This window comes from Dermacentor albipictus, chromosome 6, assembly GCF_038994185.2.
Source record: "Dermacentor albipictus isolate Rhodes 1998 colony chromosome 6, USDA_Dalb.pri_finalv2, whole genome shotgun sequence".
Classification (NCBI taxonomy): Eukaryota; Metazoa; Arthropoda; class Arachnida; order Ixodida; family Ixodidae; genus Dermacentor; species Dermacentor albipictus.
The window spans coordinates 39,221,986-39,242,938 of record NC_091826.1 but is presented as its reverse complement, the minus strand read 5'-3'; the positions used below and the strand labels follow the sequence as shown (position 1 = coordinate 39,242,938).

The 20,953-nt window shown below is 49.4% G+C and overlaps 1 protein-coding gene across 2 annotated transcripts in view; it reads right to left on the bottom strand.

The window, feature by feature from the left end:
- Nucleotides 1-20,953, bottom strand: part of LOC135914564 (uncharacterized) — a 502,153-nt gene that overhangs the window by 319,920 nt on the left and 161,280 nt on the right. The gene's annotated exons all lie outside the window — the stretch shown is intronic.

Sequence of the window (20,953 nt, the reverse complement as noted above, 5' to 3'; positions counted from 1 at the left end):
GAATATTCGCCATTGCCACCGTTATTCGGCCGTCCTCGGATATTCGTGAATTTGCGAACATGCATTTCTCAAATCGAATACGCTTCGAATATGGAAAATATTCGATTCGTATTCGAAATTCCGAATATTCGCACACCCCTAGTTCCTTTCCTTCGAGCGCTTCCTAACCTTACGTGAGGCCTCCTTACAGCGAAGGACCGAAGGAGGAAGCAAGCGTGCTCTGAAAGCTCCCTTCACCCGTCCTCACCTAAGGAGCGGTTGCCGCGTGCCTGGGTTCGAGATTATCTCTTCAAATCTTTCCGCGAACACCATTATTCTATTTAAAAAATGTTGTATCGTGACACAATCTTTAAATTGAATAGCTAATATAGAGAAGCGTGGACGCTTTCTTCTAGTTTCGTTTACTAAAGTTAAAAAAAGTTGCGCATTACAGTGCAAAACTTGATGTGCTCCAGCAACGCTGGCACGCCGGCGTCTTGCAACGCCTAGCAACGCCTAGCAGTGCTTGCATGCCGCACGCGTGACTGAAACGAACATGCCTGGCAAGACGTACCGTGCTCGCGCTTCTCCGCAGGTGGGCGACAGTGCGCATGCGCAAGCGAATGTCACGTGGTTAAGCAGTGAGGTGAAGCGCTCGTTCAGGGCCAGGAGCGGCGTAAGGACGCATGAAGGTAGCTTTGGAGCTACCTTATGCTGAGGAAGCACCAAGGAAGCCTTCACCGAGGGCCCCTCAGTAAGGAAGCTTTCAGAGTGACATAAGGTAGCCTCACCCCAATGAAGGCTTCCTTAGTGAGGTAAGGAAGATTTCAGTGTTTGGCTTCTTATGCTGAGGAAGTACCAAGGAAGCATCAAGGAAGCCTCCACCGAGGGCGCTTCAGTAAGGAACCTTTCAGAGTGACATAAGGTAGCCTCACTGCAATGAAGGCTTCCTTACTGAGGTAAGGAAGATTTCATTGTCTGGCCCTGAATCTCACCATCGGACACGTAATTCAATGTTTGTTGCTGTTGACGTTTTTTTTTTTTCCTTTGCACAAGCGGATGCGATCAAATCTCACAGGCCTCGGCTACCTACGCTGCAGGCGTCCGAAGACTATAAGGGAGGTGGAGGTACAAGTTCGTTGCTCTAGCTTAACTTCAAAGTCCGCGGCCTCCGAGGTGTGCGACACCACGCTGTAGGTTGCCTCGATGCTCGCCTCCGAGATTCCGCGTGCCTAAAGCGTGAGCCTCCGTCACAGGCGAAAATACCCGCAAACTAATTCGCGACTGTCACAATCCCACCTATGTGTTCCATTAATGAGGTGTGCTGCTTTGAGGGGAGTTGTTCCTGACTCAAACATCTGACCCTACCGGAGAACTACGAATTTCAGCATGTTACTAGTAACCCGAGCATCCGTTAAAGATGAATTTTACCCGCTCGCAGTGGCACAAAGTGGCAATAGTTGTGCGGTAAGGCACAGCCGCAATTATGTGAAGACCGTTCGTGCGAAGTCAAATATTGAGCGTTGCTTATCTGAACATTCGTTCGGCAGTAAGGCTGTATAGTCGCTACGTCAGTGACACATTGTAGTGGACTGCTCAGCCGAGTGTGCGTCGTTATTTTTTTTTTAATTCCGTCTCACCCCAGCCAGAACTTGTTTAGACAGTCTACAGAAAGTATATAGCCCATTTGTCTACAAGCTCAACAGATTGTATACAAACAAGTCGAATAGTCTATAAACAGTGTAAGGGCTTACGACCTTACACAATGTATGCACCCAAATGCGTATAAACTGCCTTTAGACAGTTTCTATAGACCGTGTTGCTGCCTGTTGTTCACGGGGAGGTGGGATTATGAAGCTGCAGTTATGCAGCTTTTATCCTGCCATCCCTACCGCTTTGTATACATCAGTGTACTTATGTGGAAAAATAAACTTCTTCTTCATCTTCTTCTTCTAGTTTATAGGCAGCATAAGCACTCATCTATTTACTCGCTTTATAGACCTTTTTCATGCTTACAAACAGAGTTCCCAGAAGACTTCCGGTTAAACCCTCAGGAACAACGCAAGTTACAATAGCCTATAAACTTACAAGACCCTCCAGCTGGCACTAGTTTCGTTCGGGAGTTGGAGTGTTTAACAATGAATTGTATTGTAAAGTGCAACAAAAAAAAAAGCCCGTACATGAGTTCGACGCATGGAGCACGTTCTTTATATCTGAAAACATCAAGAATATGTGCCTACAGCATACTATGCGGCAAACTACTTCTCATTTCTTGCCTAACTGGACTATTGAAAATGGTTGACCGGAAGTTCTCTGGGGTAATGAACGCACTGCTGCCACATCGCGGATGAAGAGAATATCTCTAGTTAATTCTTTAAACTAGTTTATAGAGAGCCTGTAGATGTTTTATAATCGGAACAAATATATAAAAAGGGCAAGGCAGTCTACGCGAAGTCTACAGACAGTATATAAACTGTCTAAGTCCATGTTTCATAGAGATCCTGGTATATTTGTACATTTTCGTTACGCTAACTATGTTTCTTTTATGCGTTGCATATTGCAATCACTCAGTTCAGCCCTTGGGCGCGGCCGGGCAGCCACCATTGAGGGTATGAGCCATTAATCATTGCTGCGCGTCTCATATGTGGGTCTATTCTCTTTTAAGTTTGCTATGTTTGTTATTAGGTTGCTTCTATTTTTATTATGCGTTGCATATTGCAATCTCTCAGTTCAGCCCTTGGGCGCGGCCGGGCAGCCACCATTGACCTTTAGCGCAACCACGTGACGTGACGTCACGACAGCCGGAGGAAACGCTGGGCCCCAACTCGCGCAATATGCAACGCATTCTTGGCTTAACCAAGCTAAGACTGGTCATTTTTTTTTTCTATCATGTACGCGCAAGGACGTTGGCACCATAGAGTTTCTCACTATAACACCTAGAGGGTAATCTGGCGCCACCGTCTATGGGAGTTTCTTAAGGGGGCACCGTGCCGTCATGGGAATGACGGTATATGTGTCTGCGAGGCTCGTGTTGGCTGGTGTCGTAAGAGGATTCATCTAAAACGTGGATATGGCTACGCAAATAACGCGTTCTCAAAGTGAAATCTTCATAAAATGATTCCATTCACGCACATTACATCTTTACTCACCCACGATGCATGACCAAGAGAAGAAAGGCAAGAACAGACGACCAACTGTTGCAAAGCGAGCGCGAACCTTGTCGTCTGTCCTCCAACTTTAGCGGCCCGCTGATACTTTTTACTTAACATGTAGTCGTACACACAATAACAAGTTCTCATAGTTAAACAAAACATGTTTTCGCGTAATAATAAAGCAAAAACAGCTTTTCACATGCTGTTCCAGTAGAAAATGAATCATTGTGACAGACGGAACGGTATTTGCCAAGCGCGTCTTCAAGGTGTCCTGTCTCTACGAGAACGATGCCAATCCGAATCCACAATATACCGGCATTCCCATGCATACCACAGCGCAGCAGCGCCAGATTTCCCTCTAGGTAATGTAGTGAAAAACTCTATGCTTGGCACCTCTTCGCCTATGCAGCATCGCACGACCCACTTCCGGAACATCTGCGAAAAGCGGAAACAGCCGAATCGCCGCGAGCCGAAAGTTACAGCTGCGCATTTTGCCAGCGGCAGCGTTCCGACGTGAGCAACGCTAGCGCACAGCTTGGAACTTTATCAAGACAAACGTGAACTAAATACAGCGCAGGGACGTCCGCCTGAAGTATTCTAGTTTGAGCAAGTTGCGCGAACAGGCCGCGCCTGCGGTGACGCGATGCCGCACGCAGCCTCGCAAAACTTTTTTTGAAGCTCGCGAAACCCGCGTACACTGTAAAATAATTTGCACCCTTAAATGTGAAAAAGGGTGTAAATGCTTCTATAACTCGCACCGATGAGGTGTCGGTCATATAAATCACACCTTAAGCGTGTGAGTTATAGAGCCGTTTACACCCTTTTTCACTTTTAAGGGTGTAAATTATTTTACAGTGTACTGGCACGTACTAACGTGCGTTAATATATCCTGCTGAGAGCCCTCGTACATATTACACTGCACACTTCGATCCTTTTTTTTTCGAAGTTTTTTTTTAAGCAAAATATTTACCCCAAATGTGAAACCAAATGCGTGTGTACGGAAATAATGTAAAGGGACACTAAAGATAAATGCTTGAATAGATTTGAATGGATTAAGTGTTCTTTCAAAACTTTGCCTTCGTTGATTTCCCGGTAAGAGGCTGATTATTCGAAAAGAAAACGAACGTCAATGCTTTGTTGTTTGAATTTCGCGCCCGAAAGGCCAACACCGATATTTCATGTCATGTGACGTCACGGATTTCGAAGTACTTGTTTCGCATTTGGACTGTTGTGGCTCCTTCGACATAGCTGAGACTTGCTAAGTTCAGCATTTGGCGCTTTCAGAGTAAAAATGCGATCCATGCTTACCGATAAGAAATTAACTAGGCAAAAATTAGTGACGCCACGGCAAGCTGATGCAGGCATTTCAAGGTGGCGTCATCACTTTTCGTTCTCATGCAGTTTCTGGATTACAAAACCTTTTTTTCACGATAAGACTGGCTTTTTTTTTAGTATTGTAGAAGAGTAATTTACCAACACGGCTCCAATAATTCTTTCTCTTCCTTAGTGTCTACTACAAACAAACACGTACCCTTCACCCGCCCGCCTCCACCTTATATTTCCGGACGACTACACTACCCCCAACTGCCGGTGCTGTGGAATTCACCCGGCTACGCTTCCGCATATGCTATGGGAGTGCCCAGCACAGTACGCACAGACTAACACCGCGACTCTCTCGTCGAGGTTGCATGAGGCTCTGTGGAGCTCCGCCCTCGACGACCAAAGCTGGGCGACCCAGCACGCCCGCGAGGCGGCGGCGAGGCAAGCCCTCGACGTCCCTTCGTGGGAGGCGTAGGCCCGGCCATCATAAAGTGCTGGTTCTACAATAAAAGTTTATTCCTCCTCCTCCCTCCTTAGTGTCTCTTCAATTGCCACTGTTGTCGTCACGTTTCGAGAAAATTGACACTGATTTGATCCCGACCATTGTGGCATCGCATATGACCAAAAGAAGGCGTGGCGTGTGTTTCGAGTACGGCGAGATGACACGGAATATCCGTGGTGTGCAGCGTCAACGCGGCAACTCACTACACGATGTTACAGCCTCATCTCTGTGTTTAGACAAGGAAAAATGTTTTTTTTTTTTTAACTTTAACAAACCACGGGAGACGGTTACTTTCTCAACGTACACAGAGATGGTACGTTTGGCATCTAACCATGGTACTGAAGCAAAAAAAAAAAGAATTTCCGTTCATCGTCGTCGTCGTCGTCGTCATCATCATCATCATCATCATCAACAACAACAACTTGGCTACGCCCACTGCAGGGCAAAGGCCTCTCCCATACTTCTCCAACAACCCCGGTCATGTAATAATTGTAGCCATGTCGCCCCTGGAAACTTCTTTATCTCATTCATAAAGAAGGGAATTGCGCTAAAAAAAGACACGGACGAGTAAGGACATGGACGGGCGTGGACCATCCATGTCCTTACTCGTCCGTGTCTTTTTTAGCGCAATTCCCTTTTTTAAGTGTGTATGACCAACTCGCCCAACAACGTGCTCTCCTTTATCTCATTCGCCCACCTAACTTTCTGCCGCCCCCTCCTACGCTTAACTTCCCTTGGAAATCAGTTCGTAACCCTTAATGACCATCCGTTATCTTCCCTCCTCATTACATGTCCTGCCCATGCCCATTTCTTTTTCTTGGTTACAACTAAGATGCCATTAACTCGCGTTTGTTCCCTCAGCCAATCTGCTCTTTTCTTATCCCTTAACGTTACGCCCATCATTCTTCCGTTCATACATCTTCGAAAACACTTCACGACAACCAACAACAGTCACGCTTTTACAAATGTCCGTGCCCTTCGACTGTCCTCGGAGTCTTTCAATGTTCTTGTGCTTTCATTTTACAGCGCTAAGCAGTTATCGGCCAGTATTTCACAACTGCGCTAAGCACTTTTACGAGCTCGCAGTTATGAACCCCATGTTCCACAGCAGAACAGTGCATCGATCTAGCCGCCACGAGAGGGTGAACTCAAGCGTGTGCAAGAGTTCATGGCCGAATCGAGTGGCGTTTCGCCGCGGTGGCTGGCTTAATCGACATTCGCAAAAACGTAATCGTTGCTGTATCGTTTGTACTTGCTTAATCCCTTGTGTCTGCAACTGTTCGCGCATAATCTGGCATTTAACCCCACAAAGCCTACCATATCATTTTTTTTATCCGGTTATTTTTGATACCTCCAAATTCCGATTTAGGCGTGGGAAAGCGTTTTCGACATATCTCAGAACGAGTATTAGTATATTGTGGGTAGCCGAGGGACCCAATCAATAAATAATTATTTACTAAACTAGATCATTTTATAGCGATAGCAATTATATGGACACACAAGATGCATTTTTGCCGTCGCCGTGATGTTTTTACTTACCTAACGTTTTATTGTTTCTTTTTATTAATGTACTTCCCATAGGCCAGGCGTGAAACGGAAAGTGTGGTTCGTATTTTCCTTGACGTGGAATGGTGCATGCGATTTGTGGGGTTAACAACTTCCGCCCGTGTCCAGACTAATTTAACGGCTTGCCCTTGGCATCAGTTTAGCAGTTAACTCAGTGCGGGCAACTAAGGGCCCGAGTTATAAGCCGCGACGGCGATAAGGAGAACAACAGTGACGGCGGCCCCCTCGGCGACCTTCGGCCTTATCTCCTGGCCGCCGTGTTTTTGTTTGCAACGGCGGTCGCGCGCCGCTGCACTGCAGGGAAGCGTTGCTTCTGCAACGGCGTTGCTTGCGAGCAATGCCTTAACAAATAAACAGGCTGCATAAGTGTGTGATGTGGCGTTGGACGAGACAGCGCCAAGGTGAGCTGTAATTAAGCCTGTTTTGCTTCTTTGCCTACGATAGCTACATTGATTTACTGATTGATCTATTGGTCGACCGACCGACCGACCGAGTGTGAGTGAGTGAGTGAGTGAGTGAGTGAGTGAGTGAGTGAGTGAGTGAGTGAGTGAGTGAGTGAGTGAGTGAGTGAGTGAGTGAGTGAGTGAGTGAGTGAGTGAGTGAGTGAGTGAGTGAGTGAGTGAGTGAGTGAGTGAGTGAGTGAGTGAGTGAGTGAGTGAGTGAGTGAGTGAGTGAGTGAGTGAGTGAGTGAGTGAGTGAGTGAGTGAGTGAGTGAGTGTCTACTTGCTTACAGACCTTTCTAAAGGTTCGGAGACGCCCCGCTAAGGACATCTGTCATTAGATGCCCTTGCCAGGCTCCTATACAAGCCTTGCAGCCTTAAGCGCTGGAGAACAAATGTTGCTGTAGTAATGTCTTCACGTTGTTCCCCGTTCTCCTTCAAGCGATGCTCTAATATCAAGAATCTGTCAGTTACGTTAAACAACAATAATATTAAGAAGCATACGTCGGCAAAGTAAACGGAACTCACTCACAAAGTGTACCTTTGCTTAGGGCTCACTCGGACTCAGAGTCACCAACATTCTACTCAGCCGGGCCTCACTCACACTCACCAAAATTCTACTTAGCCTCCCCCCCCCCCCCCCACACTCATCAAAGTTCTACTCAGCTGGGCCTCTCACACCCCCGGGTCGTTCTGAGTCTGAGTTAGTTCACTCATGAGTGAGCTTGCCAATCTATGTTAATAAGACCACAGCGCGCGTACCTAACGCGCACTGTATAAAGTTTTGGACGTCAAGCATCACAGTATGCATTCCGCCGACGGCATTTCGTTCGAGAACTCTAACCGGTGGACTGCTCGGGGTTTGCAGCTTTGAACCTCGCGAGCACCGTCCCTGCATACTAATTCGTCCATTCCCCTACTCCTAGCGAGACAGAGAACGGAACCGAACAAACAATGAATGTAAGTACAGCTCGACGACGTCCTCAGCGGGCCACGCACGGACGCGGGACGAATCGAGATGTCTGGGATTTGTGGGCCGGCCCGGAGCGGCGCACAGCCGAACATATATGTCATCGCACACACGGCGCTCAGCTCACAGCTCTCTTGTAAATAGAAGAAATAAAGTTTGTGACCAACCAACCAACCAACCAGCCGCGACGTGAGCGGGGTTTCAGAGGCACGACGCAGAGACAGTTTCGCGTACGACGCCGCGGTGACGCGCACGCTTTCCCTCTCTCCCCCCCCCCCACACGCTCCGCCTTTCCCTCTTTCCACCGTCACGCGCCCTGTTTTGAGTGGCCGGTCCCTCCATTTACAACTGGAGCACGCGCGGACTCGGGTCCACCTCGCCGGTTCAATGCCGCTTCAACAGTCACGGCGTCTGAAGGGCGTCGGGATGACGATTCGAGACACGTAAATTGCGCACGTATGGGAAATACTGACATAAACGATAAAGCGTGATGAGCAGGTTTGTCACAGAAAGTAACTCTCGCCCTTCGGGCGAAGCGCTGACGGCGATCGTAAGGTTTGGAATACTACACGAAGGCTAGTAGTGTTGTCATCATCATCATCATCATCAGCCTGGTTACGCCCACTGCAGGGCAAAGGCTTCTCCCATACTTCTCCAACAACCCCGGTCATGTACTAATTGTGGCCATGTCGTCCCTGCAAACTTCTTAATCTCATCCGCCCACCTAACTTTCTGCCGCCCTCTGCTACGCTTCCCTTCTCTTGGAATCCATTCCGTAACCCTTAATGACCATCGGTTATCTTCCCTCTTCCACAGTAGTGTTGTGGGAAGTACCTATGGCGCTAAGCATTCGCTTACTATTAAAACACGCGTGGGTGCCTCAGGCCCAAAGGACAGGGTTCGCTCGATGACAGCGAGCCCTCGTAATCACAACGCTGGCGCGACAAAGAGCGCCGGCGAAGGGGAGCGCGCGGGCTTGTCCCAAAGTAGACGTTCCGTGCTGCCGCTCCCTTTTACCATTTCGTCATGCCGCGCCTCTCCAAGGCTCCGCAGGTCACGTGACCTCCAGCAGTGGGCGCGCGGGTCGACGGCGCGCGTCAAGGCACCGACCGGTCTTCTGGCCTTAATTAATGGTCGCCCTGGCTATCGCGCTCGCACGGGCTCATCCTCGTACGTACCCAGAGTTCTATGTGCTTGCGCCCGCAGGTCACGTGACATCCAACACTCGTCGCGAGGGCGGCGCATGCGCCGCTGCACCCTGCACAGCACGGCGACGGCGACGGCGCGAGCGCGCATCGAGTGTCTGCTATTGAAAAACAGATGAAAAAAATGGAGTAGCACACGCTGCCTGCCGCTCTAGGTATATGGAAGTAGTAGATTTTTCTCGAATAGTTCTCTTACGTCTCATGCCGCCTTATGTCTGGCCTGATCGTTAAGAAAATGCCTCCACATCTACCACATTACAGATGGCTATATAATACGCCGATCCGTTATGTGTGTATCATATCCCGTCTCCCGGTCGGAGACGAACTAACCACTCATTGACCGCAGGATTGGATAGTGGCAAAAAAGCTGGCGCGTAGTGAATGCAACGCGATCCAAGACGACTACCAGATAATTCCTGACCAGAAGTGGTACCTCCATCCGCCGAAATCGTTGCGTCACCTCACGAGGAATCTCCTTTCGTGTTTTCTTTTTTCTCTCTCTTTTTGTGTTCATCAAGAAAGAAAGAAGGATCGCCAGAGTTCGAACCAGGCGAGAGTATTGTCGACCAGAAGGCGAAGCCACCACCAACCACCTCCGCCGACGCCGTCGCCAATAGAGAAGGACGGGAGCGCGGTCTCGGGGGGGAAAAGAAGGAACCGAGGGGGAGGGGCAGGAGGGGTCGAAAGGAAAGCAAAAGGCTCCGCGAGTCCCTCGGGCCTCTGCGATCAAAGCGAGCAAAGGTCATCCGAGTGCGGAGCGCGTTGTTGGTCAGCACATACCGACCGGCGGGCGGGCGAGAGTGACAGTGCAGTGGCAGGGGGTGTGAGCAATCATCGACCGGCCGCAGTATATAGGGGCGCCCCAGGAACACACACATAGCCGGCCCTGCACGGAGGTGGATGGCGCCCCCGCTTGCTACAACCTCGTGCCCACGGAGCGGCAACGTGACGGGTAGAAAGCAAGCAAGCTTCAGTAGAACGTCCCCACTGATAAACTTCGAGGGAGTCAAGAAATTATTCGCCTAGCTTAACGGCCTTAAACCCTGGTATTCCCAACGAGTAGTATCGCGTAGTATCGCGTTACTGCGTCAATTTCTTTTTTTTTCTCCTCTTCTTCTTTCTCCTTTTATTCCCTTTACCCCTTTCCCCAGCACAGGGTATCCATCCGGTACTTACACTGGCTAACCTCCCTGTCTTTCCTCCTCTTTGTCTCTCTCTCTCTCTCTTTCTTTCCTTTTTTTTGCTACAGCGAGAGAGAGAGAGAGAAAACAAGGATAGGAAAGGCAGGGAGGTCAACCAGAACAGCCTCCGGTTTGCTACCCTACACTGGGTGTGGGGGAAAGGGCCATAGAAAGAGGAAGAAAGGGAGGGAGAGAGTAAGCACTGAGTACGTGTGGGAGGGAAACCATACACAAGCACACTATGAACGGCCTCTTAAGCCGTTGCAATTCAAGTACTGCACTAGTGCACGAATCGCTTTTCGAGCCAGTGACGGGTGTGGACACGGTCCGAGTATCTTCGACTCGGTGAATGGTGATTTAAAAAGCGGCGAAATTTAACGCCTGAGCTATACAGTATATAGCAGGCGTGTGCGAATAGCGATTCTTTGAGACCGAATGGAACAGTGACAGAAGCGAAACGAATCGAATACTTTTTGGACAGTGTTAGAATACTGAACAGACGTTATCTGAACTACTAATACAAAACGATATTCACGTCCCCGTATTTTCAAAGTTGGCAAGTTTCTGTCATTGCACAGCACGTTATGAAGCGTTGCTTGTTAAAAGCACAAATGGAGCATTAGGAGCAAAACAAGTAGTTTCCTCGCACGTACAGTGCTCTTCGGAGAGCGCGAATGATGGCTGTACAACCTGTAAAGTACGGGCACCTAAGCGGCATTGCCTACCCCACTACACACACGCTCTCGTGTTTCATGTCACATATGCTACGCCCGCGAGGGTGAACGTTTACCGTACTTTTGCTACAATCGGATGTTTATTTGGACGCAGCTGAGGTGTTCAAATATCCGAAAAAATATTAAAGATACATTCCGATTTACGAATAATGGCTATTCGATTCGAGGACCGAATAGGACGCTATTAGATTCACTTGAAATATTTCGAATATTCGCGGCCCCCCTATAGCATGTGGCAGACACCTTTACGACCTATGGCGCGCACCACGGGTCCGTGTTAGATTTCGTCGGGCATAACCAACTATACATGCATATGTAACTTACACGCACCAAACGTTTTATGCCGCAGTGCAAACTTTCGAATAAAAGAAAACAAACATAAAAAAGAACGACGCTTGTAGCAGAGCGAGACCGTTTACCTCTAACGTTAAACCGCATATCGGCTGCTACGACTGAGCACGTTCGGAGTTTGTGAAGAGTGGCGCAATGGAAAAACGCTTCTAACGCGCTGCGGTCGATGAAAGCGTCACGAGATGGCGCTACCCGCGTTTCTGCTGCCGCCGGCGAAACCTTCATGGTTTCGATATTCCGCGAACCACAGAGTTTTCTACAATAATTACTACTAGGAGGAACTCTGGTGCTGCGATCGGTGGTGGTGGTGGTGGTGGTGATGCTGAAGCAGGCAAGCTTAGCCTGGCATACATAGCCGGCAATTGTTCCGCCTGATCCTCCTTCGAGTTGAGATCAGGGGTGTGCCGCCAGGTGTCGATGAGCCCCGTGTCTCGCAGGAAGGCTATCAGCAGTCGTTGCGCTCTCTTCCTGAATGCCGCGGGTTCTCCAATCGTTTAGCGCCATCCTAACAATTACAGTTAGTACAAGGATTTGTCTTACATGGTGCTTGTGACTTCGTTTATTGCGCCTTTATCTGCCTTCATTGGCCTACATTTCCAAGCCATCTCTACTTTTTTGTTTGTGCAAAAGGCAATAAGACTCTGCGAACATGCGTTATTGCTCCCAATCTAAGTGGTTACGCTTGTCCATACGTGCGTGGCGCAACGGTTTCGATACTGGGCTTCTGTGCTAGCCATCGCGTATTCGAATCGTCACGTCTGACACTTTTAATAATGTCGATTTAATTCCTTATAACGCGGTACACTTTCTCGAAAACGGTCAATCTGTAAGTGTCGCGAAGTCGTTTAAAGTCGCCAGAAGGACGAAGCTCAGGCCAGTCCACGGACTAGCCGTCATTCCCGTGCTGGCTGAATCGCCTTGCTTGCATAGCTCCCGTCGACAGTGCTACTAGTGCGCTACTACTAGTGCGCTACTAGTGCTACGGTTCCCTCTGGTAACTGTGTGAAACGCTATGCCGCAAACTGTAGCAAGTTCGCGAACAGGTTAAAGCTAGGAAGATTGAGAGAGAGAGAAACAGAGAGAGAGAGAGACAGAGAGAGACAAAGAGAGACAGGAAAGGCGGGGAGGTCAACCAGACGAGCACCGGGTTTGCTATCCTACACTGGGGGTGGGGGAAAGGGGAATAGAAAGCTTTAGCGTGTCAGTAAACGTGTGAGTTATCTGGTGATGCACAGTTTAATCAGAGACGACGCATAGCTACTATTGTTCTGACTAACCAGATCTTACTTATAATCGCTGGCACCGGCAGTGACGTAATCGCTAACATGCGGTGTTTTTTTTTGCTTTATTTTCTTTCGACGAGAACATTCGTGTAACATCAAAAATATGTTACACGCGCTGTGGCAGGACGAATGGAACAAGGCGCCCAACATGTCGCTACAAGCATTCAGACTGCCATTCACGTCTCCGGTAAACCGCTATTCCGTGAAAGAAAATACGTGTGTGTATGTATGTATGTATGTATGTATGTATGTATGTATGTATGTATGTATGTATGTATGTATGTATGTATGTATGTGTGTATGTATGTATGTATGTATGTATGTATGTATGTATGTATGTATGTATGTATGTATGTATGTATGTATGTATGTATGTATGTATGTATGTTAACATAAAAAAGATATTACCACCTTGTGATTGAAGAAACAGAGACAAGGTGGCACTACTAGAGCTACTGCTGCCTACTGCTGCGCTACTGAGCTATTGAGGCGATTGGAAGATTGGTGAAGGAACAGTAGGGAAACAACAAACAACGGAGACGTACAAAAGCAAATTATAACTATAGTGGGCCAGAAAACTTGGTTGAGGGAGTTAGTGTTTTCCTTTTCTTTTTTTTAACCTAGTTAGGACATTAGGCCGTATAATAGCAAGAGCTCGGTGGCGCAACCCACCGCCCCGTTCCAAAGGTAACGCTCATAACATCCATCCATCCTGCCTGGGTCGTGGTGAAAAAAAAAAAAAGGCAGAGAGGAGATTGGTACAGCCGGGTCCGCAGCAGGCGCGGGTGGCAGTGCATGGTGGATGGAGACATTTCGAGGAAGAGGAAGGGCCTTAAGAGGACGTATTCAAAAATGCTACAATCAAAAGCCTATATACATACCGCATACCTGATTAACTCAACCATGCTAGGTGACTTACTTGTCACCGCCCTTTTCAAAGGGGATGCCAATAAATCATTATCATCGTCACCTGATGGCGAAGTCTTCGGCTATCTCGGTATTCCACAAACTGCAGCCCGGCTCACGGACAGGCTTAATAAAAATGATAATATTTGGGATTTTACGTGCCAAAACCACTTTCTGATTATGAGGTACGCCGTAGTGGAGGACTCCGGAAATTTTGACCACCTGGGGTTCTTTAATGTGCACCTAAATCTAAGTACACGGGTGTTTTCGCATTTCGCCCCCATCGAAATGCGGCCGCCGTGGCCGGGATTCGATCCCGCGACCTCGTGCTCAGCAGCCCAACACCATAGCCACTGAGCAACCACGGCGGGTGACGGACAGGCTTAAACAGCTCTCCGATCAATCCCGAGTTCGGCTGGAATGTTGCGGAGACGGTGCTGCCGCTCCGTGGAGTCGCGGCAGGTGTAACTCCGCGAGCAACGACGACGAGTCGCCGCCTCCAAACAGTGGGACGACAATAAAGAGGCGGCGGCGGGAAAGAAAAGGAGGCAGACCCCGATTACCGGCAAAGGAGAGGCTCGTCGCACCAGCCTCGCCACGCACATAAACGCAACACAACACAACACACCCGGGGACAGCCAACAAGCGCTCTTGGTCGAGCGGAGGCTGGCTAGGGGAGGGGGGGGGGGGGGGGATCCACAAGGCGCGTCGGCTAATCGCTTCGATCTAGGCCATTAATCCTCCGCTCCTCTTCTGATTGACGCCCTGGCGTGCGCCTGAACCTGCGCACCTTCGCCCCCCCCCCCCCCCCCCAGAACTGTCCTTTCCTCCTCCTTTCTTTCTTTCTCTCGTTCTCGACGTCACCTTCCTTGCTTTCTTCTTACTTTTGGTGGAATCAGTTTCTGTCACTCCACGATCTCGTCCCGTACAGTTCTGTGCACTGTGCCGGTTGCTGCGTACGAAAGATTTTTGAGTTTGAGCCATGGTCGCTTCGTGATTGAGGAATACGACTCCGCCGCGGTGACTCGCCCTCTGTGGCGTTTCGCTGGTGAGCGCGCGGTCCCGGGTTCGATGCCCGCGGTCGCGGAAGCAGAATTCTGACGGGGGCGGGACGCAAAAAAACAACAAAAAATGTCGATAGTATGCTGTGCACGTGAAAGAAACCTAGGTGGGCAAACTTAATCAGTAGCCTACTGCTACGGCGTCCCTTGCACAGCCCACTGCGCAGCTTCGGGACGCTAAACCTGACTATTTATTTTAATCGATGAGTAACTGACAAAATATGAAGGCCCAAAGCAAGGGACAAAGGAACTGCAAAAAACTGGGACGCAGCGCCACCCCGTGGCGGTCGCGCCATTCCTTCAGCGGTGCTTTGCGTTGAGTTATGGGCTACGGCTGTGCACTGACCGAGCGGAACATGTTCTGCCGGTCGATTGCTACACGAATAGAAAAAAAAAGGAAAGATAGGCGACACCGCGACAGACAAAGACAAACAAATGTCATCAAAAAAGGACTCTGACAATAGTTAAGGGCAAAGTAGTAGAAAAAGAAAAAAAATACAAGAAAGAACAGAGCACATGTAGCATTTGCGGCGTATACCCTGGTTGTCCCGAAATTGCATGCAGCGAACTGCAGGCTGCGACGTACCGTGCTGCACAAGTGGAACTTGATAACGAGCCAATTGAATCGCGACTGATGGATGGCCGACACCGCACAGATCCGGAGCCAGGGACAGTAACTGCAATCAAGCGGAACATACCGCAGAGCTGCGTGCGGCCTTTCCCCGAAATTCGGCGCAGTATAAGCGGTGCGAGAGTTGACACGGGGCCAATTGGTTCGTGAAAGATGAACGGGAGACACTGCGCAAGCGAGAGCTTGGACGCGAAGAATAATCAAACGTAACACACCACAGCCCGCGCGAAGCGCTCTCTAAATGCACACTTCTGCAGAAGTTGCGTGCACCGAGCCGCAAGACTGCAACGTACCGAACTGGCCAAGTGAAACTTGATCACACACACAAAAAAAAGCGAGAATAAGAGTCGCGACTGATGAAAAGGCGACACCGCGTAAGGCTATATAGGGGCAACGAGACGACAGAACATACCGAAGCGATTGAGAATCGGCCGAGTTTCCCCGAGAGTCCAGCGCACGGAATTGTGGGCTGCGTGTTGTTCGAGGGAAATTTGATTATGCGCCAATTGGTTCGCGACAGATGAATAAAAGTGCTGCGCAAAGCAAACGCTCCGGGTCAAAGGAACAATCAAGCAGGACATCCCACAGCGCACAGTTATACTTTTGTTGTTGTTGTTCACTTGTTTCTGTTTCATGCAGCATATACTGTAGGCTTAAAGAGGAAAAGAACCGTGACTTCATATGGGCCGTAAGACGAAGAAGTAGACAGGAAGAGCGGTCCTCTGCCTTGTTTTCCTCTTTAAACATGTCGGACCAAGCAACCCAAAGTCACCCCCCCCCCCCCCCGCCCTCTTGATGCTATAGGCTATACGCTGTGTGTCCCGTCTGCAGAAAGAAAGCAGTGAACATTTCTCCCGAGCCTGTTGAGTAAAAGCCCACTGGAAATTTACAGGCGATAGGCCGGGGCTGACGCGTGACGCAGCATTGAGTCCTGCTAAATCAGGAGAGTACGACATGTATACGTGACGAGATATCTTCGTGCTTACTGCATGCTGCTTCGAGAGTCGTTGTCAGCTGTGAGTAGCGACCATAGGAGAGAACGAGAGCTCGGCGTAATTCGATATGGTTTATACGGCGCCGATTGTATGACGAGTGAGGAGATGGCCCGGCGCGACATCGGGGCCTCATTCGTGATTTGTATACGATGGAAAGAAACCGACACCTGCCGCCGTGAAGCTGCGGCTATGCCATTCAGCTGCTGGGTTCGATTCCCTATGCCGTGGCCACCGCGTTTCGACGAAGGCAGAATGCGAAAACACACACACGGCGTGTTGCCAACCTTTTGACGCACATTCGGGAAACCGATGCGGTCCAAATCCATCCGCGGCCCTTCACAATGCCTCCACTGAAAGCTCCTCTGTTGTCAATCAATCAATCAATCAATCAATCAAAACTAGCAGTCATCGACACCAAGAAGAGGAACCTTACGAAACATAATCTATGCATACACCCGCATATGCTGTGTACACTCTAAAATAATTTACACCCTTAAAAGTGAAAAAGGGTGCAAATGCGTTAAAACTCACACCATTAGGGTGTGATTTATATAACTGACACCCTGCGGGTGTGAGTTATAGACACATTTACACCATGTTTTTTACTTTCAAGGGTGAAAATTATTTTACAGTGTAGACCTCATAGCCTTCTTAAGTACTGCCTCTTTTGTCTACGAAAGCTACACGTACAGGGTATAGCCAAAAGTGATTGACGTGCCTACACTCCTGGTGTGTAGCAGTCAAGTCACCTCCTAATTGATTGTTTTCAACGAGTCACTAAAACAAAACTCGACAAAAAGACCATAACCTCAACGGCTTTGACATGCACGTCCTGTAGACGTCATAGTGAAACATCTATAGCATATTTATGCACAGTCTTTAAAAAAATTATGCAGATCGAGAGGATATGTTGGAACCTACGTGAAGCGAAGCTTTCTTGATAAAAGGTAAATAAAAATGCTGTAAATCTTCATGCGAGGCATAAAATCGTGTTCATTTTCATCCTATGGAATCTCTAACCTCGTGTTATCTTCATGCACGGCAGAGGTCACAATTATAATTTTTTATGTGATGTGTGTGCCCATGCTCTACACCGTTTGCAAGCTACGCCGAAATGCAAACGCCACGTTACGTCCCAACACGACCAACGGCCTTAATTAGACGATTACCCCGAGACAAGCCCACCCATTCATAAGCACCTACACCGAAGTCGATGCAGCGTTGACACGGACGGTTGACGGGTCCACAAAACACCTCTACCTCGACAGCTCTACCTCAAGAGCTCTACCTCAACACCTCTACTTCTACCTCAACACATCTACCAGCACCTGACAACTGAAATAATGATGAAAAGGGCCAATGTAGAACGCTACAGAGGGAACGGCTTCGACCTCGGATTCCCAGATTGCGACGCGCTCGCTAAAGATGTGGGACCGTGTTTAGCAACATCGGAGACGGAGTTGGGCGGACCGATGCGATAACATGGGCGGGATGTTGCGACTGACTCGACGATTGTGATTTGCCGCAATACAGTCACCAGATTTCCTAGTCTAGTCGTCTGGGGAAGACGTCGGTATTAGAAGGAGATACCTTTCGTGCAGTGAGAGAGGGCAGACGTGTCCTGATGTGAACTCGGACGTTTAATGTGCACTCCTGCACGGAGCCGGCTTCCGTATCTGGAGCCAGTGTAATTAAGGTGTAATAAACTATTTTGCCTTCATTCTTACTACCGGACGTACTCGTCGATGACCCTGGTGGATTCTCGGCCCAAACTCCACTTTGAGCCGCAATAGCAAGTTTACGACGCAGTCGTAGACTGGAAGACGTCGGTGCAGTGATGCCACAAGGACGAAGGCGACATTTGATGCTCGCCTAGGGAAGAATAGTGAGAGTAGCAGTCCGGGCAAGTTGGTAATCCATTACTCAAGTATTATTGCGCAACAAAAAAGACGCGGACGTAGGAGAAGAAGACACACCAAGCGCAAAAGAACATTTAGAAAAGGGCCCGTTGAACTAGATATGAACGTAATGAGAGCAGCATTCCGGGCAAGTTGGTAATCCATTACTCAAGTATGATTGCACAACAAAAAAGACGCGGACGTAGGAGAAGAAGACACACCAAGCGCAAAAGAACATTTAGAAAAGGGCCCGTTGAACTAGATATGAACGTAATGAGAGCAGCAGTCCGGGCAAGTTGGTAATCCATTATTCAAGTATGATTGCACAACAAAAAAGACGCGGACGTAGGAGAAGAAGACACACCAAGCGCAAAAGAACATTTAGAAAAGGGCCCGTTGAACTAGATATGAACGTAATGAGAGCAGCATTCCGGGCAAGTTGGTAATCCATTACTCAAGTATTATTGCGCAACAAAAAAGGAAAAACGCTCACGTAAGAGAGGAAGACACACCAAGCGCGCTTGGTGCGTCTTCTCTTACGTCCGCGTCTCTTTTGTTGCGCAATAATACTTGAGTAATGGAACAGTGACGAGAGGTGCATGACACAAAAAGAAAAGTAGGACGCATATCTAAACGCATCAAAGAACGTAAAGTGAAAATCAGCTTCGCTTTAATATACGGGTGTTAACTAATACGCCGAACGATATACGTTCTACCCGCTGTGATGGTCCAACTTGCACCACTTGCATTAATGATGGCCTAGATAGCCTAGAAGCGAATGTATATCTCGTCGTATGCCTCAATTCGCACGATTTTCACTCGCTGTCATTCCTAATGAGTTGCCGTAGTGGACCGTAACCATACACCTCAAATGCTCGCAGCGCCACCACCACCACCACCATTGGCACCTTTCAAGAAGAACAAATTCGGCAATAAATCGGTCAGACAATAATTAGCTGCGATAAATCGGGAGTGTTATGCTTTTCGGTCTTTCTCTCTCGTTTTTCTTTTCTTTCTTTCTTTTTTTCATTGAAGGTTGACGGAGGTGCGAGTAGTTTCTACGCCTGATGAAGCGCAGCGTACGCTGGACCTTTACGCCAGCATTTTGCACGCAGGCATCTCTAAAACAGACAGAAGCTACAGGAAAGTTTCGGCGTACAATTCAAGCGCGCAGATCGTACGCGTGTATTTGGCTATTGACAAAGCAACTTCCCGTATGCCCACTGGCTCCGGAAAAAACGTCCTTGCAAAGGGTTCAGCGACGCTTCTCGGGATCCGACAACTATACGTGAGCCCATACAGCGATACGGTGACTTCAGCACGCTTACGTCGTCTGAGCGTCGCCCCCGCCCCACAGGCACACCCGCGCGCTGTCGATAAACGAAGCTCCTTCAAAGCGTCATCTAGGCTTTTCCGGCAACATTGCACGTAACTACACAGTCCCAATACAGCGCGCCGCCATTATTCTTTGATTTCTTTCGCGCGCTCCGCCAGGCCGCAACTGTATGCGCTTCTGCGGCGGCGCAGCGGGAAGGCAATTACACCTGCTTCGCGGAAAAGCGGCCACCGTGATTCACGACCTCCCCTTCAAGCCCCTAACCCCCCCCCCCCCCCCCCCACCCACCCTGGCAAACCCTTTTCTACCCGATAGATGGACTTCACCGTCGGGCACACGCCGCAGCCGGTAATAGAGACCGCCGCTGCGAGAAACGGTGGTCGCGGCGCCGAAAATTACGGCCGATCGACTCGGCGCCGCCGATGGGTTCGGAGAAGCGGGAGAAGCCGGCGGGGGGGATGGAGGAAGTGGCGCACCGCCCGGGGATTTCGACGAAGAGGCCGATTGTCGTAATGGAAGGTGAAAGCCGACTCTCTAGAGCGAACAGCGGCAGTCGCACCAGCCGCCGCCGTATATACGGTGGGGCGCTGCCCGGGGAAAGTCGCCGATGGTATACGAACGGCGTAAACGAACGTAAACGCATCAAACGCGCCCATTAACACACACACACACACACACACACACGCTGTAGGAGTTGAAGGACGGACGACGGGATGAAGAACTTGGGAGGTTTATTTTACATTATATACAGTGAGACGTCAATGAACAGTTGTACAGTCATTACGGGCTGGCAGCAACTCGGACGCTGCGGCCCGCGGCAAGAAGTTCGAGAGAAGTGAATCAGGGAATGCTCTAGGAATCCTCCCGGTCTCTCTTTTAAGCCCTTCGATGTCTGGAAGACGCGTCATGTTCGGCCAATGGGAGAGTCCGCTCAGATGACGCCATTTTCGGCCAATGGTAGGCGCCCGTGCGGTGGTGTCACACCCGGCGGCTCCCTGCCGTCTTGCCTTGCTGACTTGCAATGCGCTCTTCAAAGGCGGGCGGGGGCGACGCTTGGGCCCCAATTGTCCGAGGGCCCCAATTGTCCGAGCGCCCCCTACTCCCGGCGGTATGGCCTCGCTGGCTTGCGAATTACCTATTCAAAGGCGGCCGGGGGCTACGCTGCCAGGCCTTCCCGGTACATCACAGCCGTCCTGCTTCGGGAACCACTTTCCTTGCAACAGTGCCGGGCTATCCCCTTGCTTTCTCGAAGAGTCAAGCATTGAATAGCTCCACCGGCTGTGGGGCCCGCCAACTTGTTTGCACGTGTCATGCCTCAGGAATGTGGCATCCGTGTTTCTGCATCCCTTACTTAGCAGTGGTGCGATTCGATGTGGTCTGGGGAACTCAAAGTAGCCTCAGGAAACGGCCCCATATATAACAACGCGCACACACACACACACA